Source organism: Crinia signifera, chromosome 8, assembly GCF_055691185.1.
Source record: "Crinia signifera chromosome 8, ASM5569118v1, whole genome shotgun sequence".
NCBI classification, from domain to species: Eukaryota; Metazoa; Chordata; class Amphibia; order Anura; family Myobatrachidae; genus Crinia; species Crinia signifera.
This window is the reverse complement of record NC_139224.1, coordinates 161,227,870-161,233,644: the sequence shown is the minus strand read 5'-3', so window position 1 is coordinate 161,233,644 and position 5,775 is coordinate 161,227,870.

Here is a 5,775-nt window from a genome sequence, read left to right as displayed (position 1 = left end):
AGACCACGCTGCCATCCCCTTCCGTCCTCCCGGCCACTGCCCGGTCGCCCGGAAGTGACGCTGCGTCCGTGCTCCGGTTCCCTAGCAACCTAGGTATACAACCAAATTGTCGCAGTGTCACTTCCGGGCGACCGGGCAGTGACCGGGCAGTGACCGGGAGGACGGAAGGGGATAGCGGCGTGGTCTGCACTGACCTGAGCTCCTTCATAAATGGTGAGTGTTTCACTTGTAAAATTGTTCTTGATAAAAGCGCCACGGGCGCTGAAACGTTGTACTGAAAAAGCGTGTACAGTGTGTTTGTTGGATCCGAGTGCCGCCGCCAACGTCCATTATGTATTGCCAACTACTTTGATAGCAGCATCTGGAGGGCACCGGGCTAAGTAAACTATATAATCCAGAGTGCCGGGGACCAGACCCACTTTGGTGGAGCTCATTACATGCTTCTCAGGCCCATGGAGGACAGCAACAGCAGTCTAGTCATGGGAGGGTTTTAATCAGAGGCAGCACTGAGCCTGTGAGGTCTCCTACAGTCCTACAGAGCAAGGTGCAGAAGAACAAACACAGGCTTTTCATGTGGTATTTATATATGTGTTGTCTCACCTACACCTTGAAAACGGGGGCTTGATCCCCGAAATGTCGGAGTTTGCATTTACTCAATAAATGCCTTTTTGATACCTTTACAAGACCCTGGAGTGCCGCAGTTTGCTTTGCAGTATAACCAATACAAATATCATCCGGAGGACACCGGGGCGGACGAGAATTGGGAGAGTGCCAGGCCGCACGCCGAGTATATATATATATATATATATATATATATATATACATATATACATACATACCACATGAAAAGCCTGTGTCTGTCCTTCTGCACCTTGCTCTGTAGGACTATAGGAGACCTCACAGGCTCAGTGCTGCCTCTGATTAAAACCCTCCCATGACTAGACTGCTGCTGCTTTCCTCCATGGGCCTGAGAAGCATGTAATGAGCTCCACCAATCAGAGCTCAGCACAACCCTATCAGCCTCTGCCCTCATGTGCAAAGTGTTATGGGACTTAGTCAACGCCCAGTAATGTACTGCACACTTGTGCAGTCAGTGTGCCTTGGCTCCCGATGCTCAGCACCATTAATCATTGTCACATTGGCAGATAGGAGAAGCTGCAGCACTACGCCACTCCCATGCACAAAACCTTTAGCTAAAAATACAAAAACAATTTTAATTAAAAATAAATAAATTCATGCCAACCACAGGGGGCCCCTAGCTAGAGGGGGGTACTGACCCCCTTTGCCCCCCTTTAATCCAGCCCTGACCACACACACCTTTGAGGCACTTATGTATTATATAGCTTCCCTTCTGGACTTGTAACTTGGTGGGACTGCTATGCTATTACTGGTGCCTGTCCTTGGGTTTCCCTCCTACTGTATATACCTATAGATTGTAAGCTTGCAGCAGGGCTCTCCTACCTCCAAGTGGGTCTGTCTCTACCCAGATTGTTTTATCGGGATACGTTCGATTGGTCAACAGCATGTTGGTCGACAGTCATTAGGTCGACACCACTAGGTCGACATGCTGAAAGGTAGACATGGGTCCAGGTTGACATGGGACAAGGTCAACAGGTCATTAGGTCAACACAAGTGTTAGGTCGACATGGGTCTAGGTCGGCATGGGTGTAGGTCTTAAGCATTTGGTCGACATGGGCAAGCATTAGGTCGGCATGGGGTTTTTCACTTTTTTTTTAGCCGACTTGTGCCGACAGCTGGTATTTCATGCCCTACCATCCACTAGGGTCCGTGGGGAGAATAAAATATTGTGCTGAGCGCAGCGAGACACGGAGCCCGAAGCATGGAGAGCGCAGTGGTGCTACATTTCAGTGTCAATGTTGACTGTGTCGACATTCGGGTCAAAAAACAGTGAAAAACACCATGTCAACCTTTTGACAGTTGACCTTGCCCATGTCGACCTAATGCTTGTGTCGACCTAATGACCTGTCGACCTTGTCCCATGTCAACCTAGACCCATGTCGACCTAGTGGTGTCGACCTAATGGCTGTCGACAAACATGCTGTAGACCTAATGATCCACACCCGTTTATCACTGTCTACAATTGTTAAGAGCAACGGAATCTGCTGCGCTATATACGAAATTGTAAATAAATACATAAATTCCAACTTTCTGTCAATAGGAATAATGTTGGCTGTGTTTCCTTCTGTGCAGGGTGACACCAGCCTGAAGATGGACAGATGTGTGTCGCTGTGGGTGTTCCTCGTACTCCTGACAGGTAATAAAAATGCTGCATGCACAGAACTTTTAATGAATTTATAAATACTGAACTGATTTCTTGGAATACATTATAATTGCAAAGGTTTTATGGGTGTGTAAGGAATTTAATTGAAAGAGGAATTAATCTGCTCTAAATTTATTGATATGCTGGGTATGTGTCCTTGTAGCCAAGTATTACTGCCAATAATGCATACCTCCCAACTTAGTCACTTTTGGATGCGGGACGATGCTGCTTTGCACCGGAGGCGCGTAGAAATTTTCGGGGGGGGGGGGGGGGGGGGGTGGTGTGGTGGCCTAATTTGGGGCGTGGCCTATACTCGCGGCTCTTCCGCGAGGCCACGCACCCATTTGGCCGCTATGGGGGCATGACCCAGAGGCTCTGTGAGCCTCTAGCCATGCCCCCAGCCCCATGGCTGCGGGAATAAACGCTGTGCGCATGCGCACAGCGTTTATTCCCCGCTGTTTAGCAGCTGACAGGGGGGGGGACTCCCAACAGCCCCCCCACACCGCGGGACACTGCCGCCCGCGGGTGGGACAGCGGGACAGGCCCTGACAATCGGGACTGTCCCGATAAAATCGGGACTGTTGGGAGGTATGATAATGTCACATCGTAATGAGAATTGGTATTAATACAGACTAGTACATCAGACTCACTGACAGCAATTGTTCAACTTTAAGGACTTCTAATGAATAACATTTAATTGTCAGTGTTTAAATCAGGCATGACCAAACTGTGGCCCTCCAGCTGGTGTGAAACTACACATCCCAGCGTGCTTTACATTCCCTAATAGCAAAACTGGCAATGCATGATGGGACTTGTAGTTTTACAACAGCTGGAGGGCCATCGTTTGGACATGCCTGGTTTAAATGAATGCCACTGATTATTTGTCATTGGTTAAGGCCCAGAGGTTCCCAAACTTTTTTGAATCACGCCACCCTAGAGTATCAGAATATTTTTCAGGGCACCCCTAGGCCAAAGTTTGTTACCAAGAACAAAAAAAATAAAAATTAAATGAAATAGGTTGTGCTTAAATTTCATCCATTATCCGTAGGTCCAGTTATGTGGTGAGTAACATGATTCACTTCTGTTTCCCCACATATTTATAATTGGAAGCCACAAGCACTGATTTTGCCGGTTTCATTGGCCATAAATAATTTTATTTGGTTCTGGACCACCAACCTGAGGCACCCCTGCAAGTGCTCCGAGGCACCCCAGGGAGCCTAGGCGCACAGTTTGGGAACCAATAATTACATAGTTTGTCCAGCATTACGTCCACTCTAAAAAAAAAAAAAAAAATTAATTAAGCCCAGCACAAAAATCCTGTATTTGTTCCTGTGCCACTCCTTAAGAACTCACTGCAGATATACAGTGAGTTACTTGAGGCGGCACTCACAAAACTTGTGGAGAAAGTGTAAATCTATTGCTTAAAACTTCAACATATGTTGTGGGCAGATTCCCATCGTCAATCATCCTTAAAAACAGCAAAGGTCGACGTTCTCAGCGCTGCGTGTCTTTTTAAGCCTGCCCTCCGCTTGCTTTGCTGCCCGCCCCCCTTTGCAGGGCAAATTCGCCCACAAGGCTGCGAAAGCTCGGCGTTTCCATGGGCGCATCCCCTGGCCCCCTGGGTATATATAATGCCCCTTTTCCATCCCCCGGTGCATTCACCCTTAAGGTCGGAGGCCAGCAGCTGCCAGGTGGTGTGTAGCGGATATGGTGGCCGCACCAGGAGGACGAGAACTCTAGCATACAGGCAGAAGATTATTTGCTAAGGGCGCCGAGTTCCCCTTATCCTGCGGCTGGCCGACAGCAGCATCCTGACCCCTTGCAGGAACTGCCTTTCAGCAGCAGTGCCACCCACATCCCCAAAGCCCTGCAAGGTGCAGCCATTGTGACCGGTCCTGAATGGCCTCTCTGCCTGTGAGGGCACTGCTGTGGATGATCTGCACCTCGGCTTCTCAAGCAGCAAGTTCACTCATCCACGTTGGAGGTGGTGTGTGTCAGGCAACTCCTCTTTCTCTGAGCAACACCGCGACAGAGCAGGGAGATGGGTGCGCCAGTCTCCCGGTACCCAGAAATATTCAATGATCCCAGCAGCACCAGCTCTAGTAAACACTCCCTTTATTAAGTAGTCCTGTGCGTGGGCCCCTGGGACCCCGCTCGGCTCTGTGTTTGATCAGGTTGCTTTACGGTTAATCCACCAGTGATTGGCCCTGATTTGGTGATATATGTTAACGCACCTGCAGCTGCGATCTGCTGTAGCTAATGCATGAAAATATAGGAACTGTAAAGTGTGCATTTTCCATGTCGACCTTTTTGTCAATGCTGGCCATGGTTTCTGCCTATGGGATTGCATGGGTAGGCTGATGCAATCAGGCAATTCCTCCAGTGCAGACATCACTGCATTGCATTGAGCAGGTCTGCAACAACATGTGAAACACACTCAAGCTCATTTATAAGTTCTAGCTATTTAAATTTGTGTATCAATGACATTTAGCTATTAAAAACTCCCATCTGGTATTTTTTTTAAAAATATTACAGTTTGGAGTGGATTGGCTGGTTCACCATTTATCGTACGCAATGACAATAGCTAAAATGAGTGGCTAAATGGGCCCAATCATGTGATTGTCAGATATAGCACATTTTTTAGAGGTTTTGAAGATAGGGCACGATTCATTAGGTCTACAGCAGTTAGTTCGACAAGCATTGGGTCGACACCATAAGGTCAACATTCAGAAAGGTCGACATGGGTGTAGGTCGACATGTCATTAAGTCGACTCAAACTTTAGGTCAACATGGGCAAGGTCGACATTCAGAAAGGTCGATATGGGGTTTTTCACTGGTTTTTTTAACCCAAATGTCGACACAGTCGACATGGACACGGAAACGTAGCACCGTTTTCGCTGCGCTCGGCACACATTTTATTCTCCCACCATGCCCTAGTGGATGGTAGAGCATGAAATACCGCCTGTCGGCACATGTCGGCTAAAAAAACTGAAAAAACCCATGCCGGCCTTTTGACTGTTGACCTTGCCCATGTCGACCTAATGCTTAAGTCGACCTACACCCATGCCGACCTAGACCCATGTTGACCTTTCTGCGTGTCGACCTAATGGTGTCGACCCAATGCTTGTCGACCCAATGACTGTATCCCTTGAAAGTAAATGGGTATATTAACTGAGAAGCCACTTTAACAACTACAGTATGTTTAATTTCATTTAATATCTCCACCAGCAGCATTCAAATCGACAGTCTCATTGTCCTCTACAACAACTGCAACATTATCAGAACCATTAACACCAGCCTCCACCACTAAGGGATCCACCTCAACAGTTACAACATCAACTGCAGCATCTAAATCATTATCAGGATCAACAAATAAAGAACCCACAACAACTGCTGTACCAAGAACACCTTCAACCCGGACACCCAGTTCAACTGCTGCATCCAATATAATGATACCTACAACTACTGTATCTACATCAACAGCTGTCCCTACA